The sequence below is a fragment of the Papio anubis genome, chromosome 5 (assembly GCF_008728515.1).
Source record: "Papio anubis isolate 15944 chromosome 5, Panubis1.0, whole genome shotgun sequence".
NCBI classification, from domain to species: domain Eukaryota; kingdom Metazoa; phylum Chordata; class Mammalia; order Primates; family Cercopithecidae; genus Papio; species Papio anubis.
In genome coordinates, this window is record NC_044980.1 from 166,239,788 (window position 1) to 166,252,517 (window position 12,730).

Genomic DNA, 12,730 nt, shown 5'->3' on the forward strand with positions numbered 1-12,730 from the left:
TTGGCAACCTGTGTCCCCTGATAGAGTGTAAGATTTAGAATGGGGACCATGACTTGTTCATCACTGTGTCTCCAGCTCTTAGCACAATAGTTCTTAGCTCAAAGAGAATGTATAAATTCCTGTCTGTTTCCTAAAGCTGTGGGATAGCGTCACAGAGTGCGTGGGTAGGGTTATGTGTAGCCATACTCTTCAGAAAAGAAGGAGCATTCTAGCAGGAGATGATGGATGAATCTGTCATGACTTAAATGGGTAAGTGATCCTGGAGATTGTCTGCACATGGTTCACACTGTGACAATTTCACTGTCTGTCATGGGGACCTGTGTCCTGGTTGCTGGGTCTCTGAATGTTGACAAGAGGGCTGCATTCTGTATCCATGACCTTCCCTCTGGAATCGAAGTAAATGGTGAGGGATAAAAGGGGAAGGGGATGAGGAGTGAAGATGATCAAGCCAAAGGGAGGCTTATTGTTTATCCAAACCGTGGAATAGGAGGCCTCCACGACATCCAAAATGTATTCTTCCCCAGTCAAGAGACATGTAATACACACCAGCAGTCATCAGAGAGCGCCATTGCTGTATTAACAATCCAAAACATTAGGAAATGTCTGTGCGGAATACGGTTTTAACTTTGGCATAGGTAGTAATCTGGTTTTCAGGTATCCTTCACGTAGCAAATTCTTGTTGCTTCTCAGCATTAAAACTCGTCTGTATTAAGTTGCCCAACCCCAAAGATTTACACATTTTAGGTGCTGAAATATTTTTTGTCGAAGGCTACGTGAACAAGTAGAACTTCCACAAGCCCAAATCTAGACCTCACAGAAACTGGAAAGAAATCAGATCTATCGTTTGCCAAGGGAGATATAAGAAAGTAGTCAAATGTGTGGACTTTTTGCATCAGGTGACACTGGATTGGAATCCCAGCTGGCAAAGCTGAATCACCTCTCTGAATCTTAGTTTCCCCAGGACAGCGGAGAGGCTTAAGTGCCATTTTGGCAATCCATTTTAGCACAATTCTTGGTCTTTTGCAAATGTTTAATAGCATATTATCATCATGAATTTACATTTGGGTCAGGAGGTTATTTAATTAACTTCTATTTCTCCTCTTAGCCTCTAAATTCCACAAAGGCAGGGATTGTCTGTTTCAACCATCGTTGCATCCCTAGCAACAAGAAGAGGGCCCGGGACATCAGGCTCTCCACAAATACATGATGGATAAATTAAAAAAAAAAAAAAAAAAAAGGAAGGATGAGTGAATGGGAAGTTTACTCTTCTAGGTGTAGGATAAGGCCATTTAAGACTTTTGACACTGCCCTGGACCAAATGTCAGAATATAGTCAATATTCAGAGGGGCCAAGTACAATCTAGGGATCTGTCCATAATGTATGACTAAACTGGACTAAGAGTCTGGGGCTTGGAGCAGGCCCAAGGTTAGAAGATGATCTGGGAGTTGCCTTGGTAACCTTCCAACCTTCTAATCGAAGATCCTGGTCCTGAAGCGAGAGCATTCCAGAGCCCTAAGCCTGAGTCCAGGGCTGCATTTAGACAGCACACTTGCTTGGGGTAGACTAGTTATTGGTCCTTATTTGTGATCATGAGGTGGCTCTTTTTCTTCCTACCTGTGTATATTCATCCGAGGAGTCTTGCCAATTCTTAGTCCGGACAGCTGTTCATTTCTTCATTAACAGCATCCAGAGTTTCTTGAGATTGCCTTGTCTATAGCATTTTGGCTACATCTGCGCCATCTGATCCCTGCTTCTTTTTTTTTCGTTTGTTTCCTTTTGATGTTTTCCAGCATCTCTAATGATAGATTGGATCCAACACACATTTGAAAAAACAGGGCTTTAGTAAACACGAATCCCCAGCACCAAGCAACACTACTACCGTCTCCCCAACCAAATATGCATCTTGGACTAGATTTTACGCCACCGTGTTTTTAACACATTGTCATGTCAAAGTATTATTAATAAGGGGTGTATAGTGAAAGAGGCGACCTGATGTAACACAGAGAAAAAGGTGAGACCTTTGGAGTTTGGTTTACGTTTGGATCCAGCACCTCTGCTAATTGGCTGTGTGACCTAGGGCAATCCATTAGCCTGTCTGAGCCTCCATTTGCTCATCTGTAAAGTGGGGATAGTAATACCTACCTTGAAGAACTGCCATAAAAATTAGAGACACTATGTGTGTAGAACCTGACACAGAGTAGGCCCTCAATAGCTAGTAACTAATAATGTGGTCTTGATACAACTTCCTGATGTATTTAATTGTAGCCTATTATTGGGCAGAAATCTTGGCTAATGTGTATCTAGAGTTAACACTAATAAATGTATTAGTTTGATAGTTTCAATCTTATGAGGACACAGGATCGACTCAGCCGGTCTCTAAATTGGTGGACTCAGTGGAGCCAAGTTCATGGCCAAATCCTGCATGCTACTGCTGCTGGGTCTGGATCCATCCTCTACCTCTGTCTTCACACTTCGTGTTCTCTAGCAATACTCCCTCTGCCCCCAGTCACTTCTAGGTGCCTACCCAATATCCATTTCCCCTAATTTATAAACAGGACCCAATTTTGTTTGGGGCTGCAGCACGTCTGGCTAAAGTATATACATCTGTGATTTCCTTGTTGCTAAGAGTGACCGTAGGGCCCAGTTCCGGCTGCGGAGAGAGAAACTGAGGGTTTCTGGGAAAGCTTTGCCTTGATGATAGAAGCAGCACCCCTTCCTGCTGTAGCATCCTTCCTTCTTCCTGCAGGGAGGTTCAGCACTCAAGAACCAACACCCTAAGGGTTAGCTGGGGCCATGTTACTAGTTCTGGCCAAAGAGTCATGAGCAGAAGTGACTTGTGTCACTTCTAGACTAGGCCATTTTCATACCAACAGGAGACCTCCCAGAGCTCTCTTTCCACCTGCCGTGGTAACCAGGAAAATTTGAGATGATGGCTAATCCATCATCCTGGGCCTCAAAGTGAGGTGACATGGAGCAGAGGTCCCAGATAACGCCACATGTAACATGAGTGAGAACGAGACTGTTTGTTTCAACCCACTGAGATTTAGAGTTGTTTGTGACTGTGGCATAACCTAGCCTATCCTGCCTGATACAATCCTGAGCACGTTCCTCCACTAAAGCCGTCACTTTTGGAATGACCAAAGATGGAAACTAATGAGTGAATAAATGCGCGAGTGAATCAGATTTCTTCCCCAGGGCCCTGTGCCTTCAGATAATTTCTATGAGTGACTATAAGTCAACCTAGTTTACTCTATGTCTCCTTGAGACAACTTAGGTCAGTCCTTCTTTAACTTTGTTGTTTATTGAAATTCCCTGAGGACCTCGTTAAAACATACAGGTGCTCAGTCATCCTGCCAAACCCACAGAATGGATCTGTAGAGACAGGCCATGGCTGTTTACATTTTTAAGCACGTTTTCAAGGGGGTTCTGAGAGTGGACCAGGGTGGGAAACTGTTGTTTCTCTGGGTAGAAACATCAGATCCATCAATGGAGCTGAAAGACAGATTATTTTCCACATGTGGGTTTCTTGAAATCATTTTCTCCTCAACTCCTACTCCCATCCTGCCTGCTTGTTTCTGGCTGGCCACTTCTGCTAAAACTGAATACCTTTGGTAAAGATTTATTTGAACACAAAGGTCAAGCTCTACGACCTTTGTTGGCAATGTATCCTCTCTGGTCTTTGCAGCTCTTGCCTGTAAAAGAAAGGAGTTGAAACATGGTGATCAGAAGAGCAGTAGGTCTGTAAGAGACAACACTGAACAGTCTAACAATTCCACTGCTGCCACGCACACAATACAGTGTGATGAGTGATTCTGCTACTTCTAAGATAATGAAGAATATATATCTCTCTATATATATAGATACATATTTTTTTAAAGGAGTCTCACTGTGTCGCCCAGGTTGGAGTGCAGTGGCACGATCTCGGCTCACTGCAACTCCGCTTCCCGGGTTCAAATGATTCTCCTGCTTCAGCCTCCTGAGTTGCTAGGACTACTGGCACACACCACCACACCTGGCTAATTTTTGTATTTTTAGCAGAGACGAGATTTCACTATATTGGCCAGGATGGTCTTGATATCCTGACCTCGTGGTCCACCTGCCTCACCCTCCCAAAGTACTGGGATTATAGATGTGAGCCACTGCACCCAGCCAACATGTATTATGTGTATAAATTCACGTGTGCTGCACACCCTGGGGCATAATGATGGGACAAAGTTTAAAGCTCTGGACAAACGTCTCCTTTGCTCCTGCCAATATTTCTCTGCAATTGCATGTTTAGTGTTATTTGGAGAGAATATCTGAATCTGAGGACTCTGGACCGTGAGGCCCAGGAGAATAGCTCTCCTGTCATCCAGTCTCATCCACCGACTTCCCGTATCCTGTGCCAGGAGAGCACAGGGAGGCCTAGATCTGGGTGTCTGGGTGTGGCTCAGGTGTGGGTGGGTGTGGCTTAGGTACCACCTCTCTGTGGCCAGGCTCTGTCAGAGGCAAGCAGAAGTATCTGAGCTGATGTTCGTGGGAATCCCTTTCGTTTCTGAGGGCTGAGCGGGCCCCAACATGTGCTGGATCTTTCTGAAAATGCAGCTGAAATCCTAGAGATTCAGGGGACGGGGAGAGGCAGAACAGCAGATGGTGCCAGCCAGGGGAAGGGAAGTAATATTTATTACACACCTTATACGTATCTGGTCCTTACCCTCCTTACCCCCACCACCTCTAGTTGAGACAAAAGTTCTGCAAGGCAGACAGATGTTATTCCCATTTTACAGATGAGAAGACTAAGGGGCAGAGAGGAGACATCAGTTCCCTAGTGTTGAAGCCAGGGTTCAAACAAGCCTGCCTGATACCTAAAGCCTGGGTTCCTCCTGCTATAACATATCAGGAGAATTGTGGCCTTTGGAGACAGGTCTGGGGTAGAATCCTGGCCCCACCACCGGGAGAGGTTCTCTCTCTTCTTGGAGCCTCTTTCCTTGTGTGTGACATGAGGACAATAACAGAACTTACATTGTAGGGATGCTGTGAGAATTATATGAGACGATGCCTGGTAAGGGCCAGGCCCTAGACCCGTGCTCCCATGAGGATCCTGGAAAGGAAAGGGACTCAGCTGTGGTGATTTGCTGTACAGGGGAGGGACCATGCAGGGGTGAGGAGGGACATGCGTATAGATTTTATGACTCCTGAGTTCAGAAAGCTTTCTCAGGGCACAGGTGGCTGTTGTTTAATGTAGCCAGCCCTCCCAGGGGCCAGGCGGAGTCCCACAGAGATACGTAATAGCCGCGTGGGCAGCATGGGAGGCACCTGATGTCATGTCTGTCTCAGCACCAGGGCAGTGACGTCTCCACAGGATGTCCAGTGGTGTGATGCGGGTGCGGATCCTATCCCTGTAGTGTCTCAGCCTGGATCTCTAGCCTTCCTAGGGATCTTGAGAGTCACCCATATTCTCTCCTGGTTACCTTTACCGCTTAAAGTTGCCAGAATTCATTTCTGTTGCAACTGAGAGCCTTTCCCGGGTAAGTAGGTGGAGGAAGGAGTGGCTCAGGGTCCCAGGCAGAGGGAACAGTTTGAGCAAAAGCTCAGAGGCTTGAAGGGCATGAATATATTCTGAAAAGGCGGGGCCAGTCCCATGAGCTGTGTGGAGGTTGCAGAGCATGTGTCTGAGATAGGCGAGATCCAGCAGGAGATGAGCTTGATGAAGTAGCCTGGGACCTCAAATGCTGCAATTTCAGAGGTTGACTTTTACCTTGGGGTAAAGACAATGCTTTTCAATAGGGCAGGAGCAGCATAGTATACAAAATTCACAAAGATTCTTCTGGGCTAGCACGGAAGTGTGAGTGGATGGGGTGACACTGGAGGCAGGGAGACTGGAGAGGAGGCTGCAGGGATCATCTCACGGGCGAGTGTTGGCTAGGGCATCACTGCTCCTTGGGATCTGGCTCAGCCTGCTCACTGCCTCCCAACCTACCTCTCCCCACAGCCATCCTAGGTCCTGCAGAAGGCCGATCCTGATCCCCTCCATGATTTCTTCAAATGCTTCACCTCTGCATTGGAATTCCTGCCTCTGCTGTATTCTTTTTAATTTAGGGGCTTTTATATGAATCTCAGCACCTTTATTATTTGGTACTGATTGACTTTCTGAAGGAATCAGAGGAGGGACTGATGTTTCAACCACATTAAAAACAAGCAAGCAAGTTGCAAATTGCACTTTCAACCTTGTTCTTAGAGGACATTCCATGTCCCAAGGGACCCATAGTTAGCCTCCTACCCACTCACTCTCCAGCTCACAGTGCCTGGCTTCCCCCGGAGCTTCTTGGGGACACACCCTGCCAGGTCATCTCTCTGCAACCAAAGCAAAGTGTGAGCCCGAGAAGCCTGTGGACACTCTAGGCATCCTGGCTCCTGCTGCCTGTCAGACAGTTACAAGAAGAAGATTTATTTCCAGAGGGAGCCTGGGGCTACAGTGAAGCGCCCACCTTCCCTAGGAGACAGTGCCATGGCTCAGGAGCCGGTGGGCAGGAAAGAGGCTGCCTGCCTGAGCTCCAAGAGCCTGGGCTTGGCTCCCAGCTCCCCTCACTCTGGGCCCTCCATTGCTTCATTCGTGGGCTGCGCTTCCAACATCTGCTGCTGCCACTTGCAGTTTGAGCAGAGTGTCTTCTGTGGCCACACCCTAAAGTAAGGGTTTCCTCTAGCCCCCAGGTGCTGCTAGATACATGTACAGTTCTCAGGGGCCCAACCAGGAATGAAGCTCTGCTCTCCTGCCTCCATTTCAGGGCTCTGGCTTCTGCTCCCTTTCCAGGTGGGCTTTGATTGGCAGGCCCCATTCAGTGGGCCCTGGGCATTGTCAACACTACTTGCCAGATTTTCCCAGCTCTCTGCCCTCCAGATCTGGGGCAAGACAGCACTTGCTGGCCCCAAGGCAGGGCTGTGTTACTAGGTCTGGTCAGTGAGCCATGCGTGGAAGTGATGTATGTCACTTCTGGTCGGGAGCCTGTAATTGCTGCTCTAATCACCCCTTCCCTCTGTCGTGGTGACTGTGGGAAATATTTGAGATCAGGGGGCTCCAGCAGCCTGAAGTCTGAGTTAAGAATGTCCTGGAATGGAGCCACTTGCTGGACACGTAGGCATGACCCAGAAATAACCCTTGGTTGTTTTTAAGTCCCTCAGATTTAAGATGTTTTCGTTACTACAGCATTACGGAGCCTAACCTGATTGATATGTGCACATTTGCCTGTGATTTGGTTGCCTGGCATCTCAACTCTCAATGCCCTTCCTATTTGGGGGGAACTTTTTACCCCCCGAGGCTTGTTAGGTGGCAGAGCCTTCCTATGGGTAGAGAAAATGCCAGACACCCACTTTCCCAGCCTCCTTTGCAGCTGTGTGCACAGCCATGGCCAGCAGGGACAGTGCTCCAGCTGCAATGACAGGGGCCCTGTGTTTGTAGCAGCTGCAGCAATGACGTCACCAGGCTGGTTCTGGAGCAAGAGTTTTGTCTGTGATTCTGGCTGTGTGACCGCCCTTTTTCTTACCTATTTCCTGAGCCCAGTTCTTCAGCCTTCCTGTCAATTCCGTGAGCTACCTAGAATCTTTCAATGAATTCCCTTTCAGCTTAAATCACCCAGAATACATTTTTGTTGCTTGCAACTAAGAGCCTTGGAGCAGCACTGCCAGTTAGAGGTCAGTGTGAAGTTGGAAGGGAGGGCAGAAACCGGTAACATGCACCTGCCTTCCCTTGCTCTTCACAAACTTGCTTCTCCAGGGGCAGGCCTTGTATATCTTAGCCCAGGGCAAGCTGAAGGGCACTGGGCAAGGGTCTTCCGGTCAGACTTGGTCACCTTTTGGGCATGTGAGCCTCACTTCCCTTATATGTAGAATAGAGTGACTAAAAGACCTTACTTTTAGGGTGGATGTGAGGAATGCATTTGAAAGAGAATGTATTAGAGAGAGTTCCAGGAAGGATAAAAGAAGACCCCCAGTACAAGTTTACCACGTTACTATTGTTAAGTGTTAACTTGCATGAGTATATCAAGCTGTGGAATCGTGATTGGTATAACAAGGTAAAGTGGCATCTTGAGATCCTTCCTAATGTCACTGTGTCACTCAGCTCCTTGGAGGTCACAGTTCATTCCTCCTCATTCAGACCCATGTGAGGTTCTGCCCAAGAGACCTGAGACCCCAGCCTTTAGATACGAAGAAATTCTTTGTGAACTTGGTAAAAACGGAGAAGCATAGAGGTGGGAGAGAATGTTAGGGACTGTTTTATTCAACATTCAATTTACAGAGTTCAGAGACAGACAGCCACTAACCCACAGCCACACAGCAACTCTGTGGCTGAGCTTGGGGGTTGGAATGTAGATCTTTTCAACCTGATATTGGGGTTGTAATCTAGAGGTAAGTTTGTTTTGTAATCCAGGTCTGCAAAAATGTACTGGAAATAGGACGATTCTCTCTCAAATTAATGACCCTATTTCATAACAACTGATGACCAAATGATGCTCGTTCCCTCCTACAGAAAGATCCCGAGAGGGCCCCTTCTCCTTTTCTTTCTCAGCTGTCTAAAATACTTTATTGAGGAAGGGTGAAAAATTGCTGAATTGATCTTTTTAAATGAACACGGATCTGAACCAAAGAAATTCGGAAGAGGAGAACTTTCTCATCCAAGTGGCTGCCAACACCTTCCCCCCGGCTGAAGCACTCCCTTGTTCTCTCCTGCTCTGCCCCAGATTCATGGGCTGCTCTCCGAATCGTTGGCAATTTTCTCTGCACTGTCCTGACAACCTCCAGCCATGAAATTAAAAAGCTAGTTACCGAATCTTGCTCCTAACGGCTTTGTCCTTGCCAGCAATTCGACAGAGAAATCTGGAAGAGCGAGCCTCCACTTTGCCTGCAGTGGGTTGAAATGCTGCTGGAATGACAATGGGATTCGCAGTGGGAGGAGGAGAGAATGCGCAGTTTGCCAGGAATGAATGAATGAAACGGAGGGAGAAAGAAAAACTGAACTTCGGGCTTTAAACTGAAAAATTCCAGTGTCTCAGCAGAAGCCCTGATGCCCTTACTCCCAGACCCGCTACAAAATGCTGAGCAGGCACATTTTCCCACACCAGTGCCCTCTGGCCCTCAGCCTGGGTTCAGAGCTAGGGGCCGGAAAGCCGGAGAGTTGGAATTTGGGAGAGGAAGTGACTTCAAATTGGGGCAAGCCCTGGGAGGCCAGTCCGCCTAGCCAGCTGGCTGTCTGGCCAGGCTTTCCTCCCCCCATGTCATGTGTCTCCCCTGAATTCAGACATCGTCCGTGCCCCCAAGGAATTTTAAGAAATCCTCAAAACCCAAGGAATTTTAATTGCCCTTAATTAAGGAAAAATGTTCTAGAAGACCACTGTGGTGTGGCTCAATGTGACACGGGTCTCCGAGCTCAGGAGGGCAGGGCTCAGCCTTGTTGCTGTCTGTGTTCCAGCCCTTGGCCTAGGGACCCACACAGAGCAAGGGGCTGCCAGATACCTGTTGGATAAAGAGACAGGATCAGCTGCGTTCAGGGAGCTCTTTTTCCTGCCTTTGCCCTGTTCGGGCGTGGACTGACAGATGGATCTTGTGATGTGCAGGGGTCACAGGAGAGAGAGGCATTTGAGCCGTCACTCAGTGTCCAGGGACAGGTGGAATGAGGTTGGAGTCCCAGCTCTGTGATGTCTTAGCCAAGAGACCTTGAGTGAGTTATCTGTAAAATGGGATTCCCCGTGGTGATGGCTCGCTGGGGGGCTGGCAGATTAAATTAAGCCTTACATGTAAAGTGCTTGTCATATAGTCAATGCTCAGTCTCCATGCATCTTGGAATTAGTCTCCTTGCTGGGCAGGCCTGGTACTGAATGGACCCTGGGAAGCTGTGTTGGCCCTCACTATTTAACTGAGCATGTGCCGTCACTCACGCACTCGTTCATACAAATATTTATCCAAAGCCTTCCACGTGCTACCCTGTTCTAGGGGGTAGGGCAAGAAGAGTAAGTAAAAGGTAGCACAGTTTCAGTACTTGGAGCTTAGCCAGCAAGCAAGCAACAAACAAACAAACAAGCAAACAAGCAAAATCAAGATAAAAATCATTTTGGGTACAGATAAGTTGGTGATCAGAGGAGGCCTCTCTTAGGAGGTGACATCTGAGCTAAGACCTAAATAACAAGAAGGAGCTGGGCACACTTAGACCTACAGGGCAGGAAGAGGGTCCCAAGGTAGGGAACAATAGCAAAGGCTTGGAGATGGGAACATGCCTGGCCTGACTGAGGGGCAGCGGGAAGCAGGGTGGCTGCAGAGGGAGGCCTTGTGGGAGTTCAGGCTGCATTCTAAGAATTCTGGGGAGCCGCTGGAGAGGTCATTTCACAGTGCTGGGAACAGGAAAAGCAGGAAGTCGGCCTGGAGGATTGGGGCTGGAGCCCAGAATATGTGCTGGGTGTCGTTGGCTTTCACCAACCACTCCTCGAAGGCTGGATCCGGCCCCCTTTTTGCCCAGCACATGCTGCAACTCTGCACGGCAGGCCAGGTCTTGCAGAATAGTGATGCAGCGATTCCTAACTCAGCATAATTATGTGTGGTCCACCTTCTCAGAAGTGCATGTCTTCCCCAACCACAGGGTCACACCTGCATGGAGGAGTAGAGCCCCTACTGCTCCCCACCCACCCGCCCTGGCATGGAGCACAGGCTGCTGTAGCAGCCAGGGACCTACTGGAGTCAGAGACGCTCTTCCCTGGCTGGGCCTGATGGGGGCAGTATCAAGAAAGCTACGTGGCAGGCCCGTCCTCCACACCCCCAGGCTGAGTCCACCCTCTCAGCCAAGATGCCATAGACCCCGCAGCCACCCGAAGGGTGGAATCTGGAGTCCTAAGACCATGGTAGGATGACCAGCCAGTTCACAAAGCATTGCACCCTTGGGGTCAGACAGCCAAGAGCCCCCTGTGTTATGGAGCTTGAGATTCTTCCCATTAAAAGGGAGCTAAGAAGTTAGGAGGCATTAAATCCAGCTTCATACATTCACTCAGTAAATGTTTGTCAAGCATCTATCATGTGCCACACATTACATCAGCTTAGGGTTATACACTAAAGATGGAGGACTCTGTGGAGCCCAAAACAGAAATGATTCTGGCCCTCATGGACGTCAGTGTTTCTAGGGGGGTGAACAGACATGGAACAAATCAACCTACAAATACTTAATTCTGAACCATGACAAGCGACAGAAAAGACAGAAACAAAGCATGTGGCATATGTTCCAGATCCAGGAGTGGCCAAACCGGATCCGATGGTACAGAGATGAATGGCTCAGCTAGGATCAGAATCATAAAACACCATTTTGAAGGGCACTGATGCATTCCCAGAATGCCTGTATCCTATATGAAATTCATTGTTAACAATAACTGCCAAAATCATTTAATATGGAAACGATGTTGTGGAGAAAGTCTGTCTGGCTAGTATTGAGACTTGCTGGCGAATCTTGACTTAATGAAAGTTGTTAAATGTAATGGTCTGTTTGCTGTGTTTGTAAACACAAACATGAAAACAGATGACACATTTGTGGAGCCTCTTCTGTGTCAGGCACTGTGGTGGGCACTGGGGGCCCAGGGATAAGCACCCTGCTTGTTAGACATTGCCTGGAAGTAAAGCTCTCCCACCCACACACCAGAAGCCCCTCACAGTGACTGCCCGCACTGCGCCAAGTGAGGGATGGCCAGCCTGCACATTCCTGGGCTGTCTGTTTTGTTTTGCTTCAAGATTTGACCTTGTCGCCAGATTTCTGTCGAGATTGACCTGGCAGAGTTTCTGATGTAGTTCATTCTGCAGCGAGTTAGGCTTTCGCACTTGATGAAGTCAATGATACCTGCATCGTGGTGAGACAGGCACAGAAGAGGAGGTTTGCGTGGCAGAACCTCTTTTTAGATTAGGAAACACAGAATTCATGTTGGAGAAAAGAGTGCTATTTCTGTCTCCAATCCGATTTTGTACCCACTTTCAGTATCAAGCTGTGCTCCATTCCAGAGCAAAGTCCTCCTCCCCTTCCTATCCTTATCTCCCCCACTGCCCCCTTCTTCTTCTCCTCAAGTCCTCCTTCCTCCTCCCTCCCCACATCTCCTGCCCCCTCCTCCTCCTCATCTCCTCCTTCCTCCTCTTCCTCCTCTTCCCCATCTTCCTCCTCCCCTCCCCTCCTCCCAGTCCTCATCTTCTCCACTCTCTTCCTCATCCCTCACCACATCTCTTCCCTCATCCCTCACCACATCTCTTCCCTCCTCCTCTTATTCTTCCTCCTCCCCCTCCTCCCACCTCATCTTCCTCTTCATTCCTTCTCTCTCCTTCCTCCCTCTCTTTCTCTCTGCCTTCTCCTTTTAAAATCAATCCAGATTTACTTGGCTTTTGATTTGGGATTTAGTAGTGATCAGGAGATTTGATGTTAAAGGAAAATCAGATAACCCCAGAGCTGCTGACCTAATTGACAGGAATTCCCATTGCCTCTGTTTTTCTGTATAAAATGGGAACAATTCAATATCACAAGTATGTATTTGAGCGCATATTTATTTTCACCAGTCTTCTGAGTTCTGTGAGGAACAAGAAAGGAATGAGTAGGACAGTGTCCTCCCTCTTAGCAACTTCCTATCTCAATGGAGACCGCCTACTGAATGGGAATTTTCTACCCCAAGACACTTGAGAGAGACCACAGTACATGCTGTGAGTGATTGAAACACAGGCTCTAAATGCTAATGCTGGCAGAGAT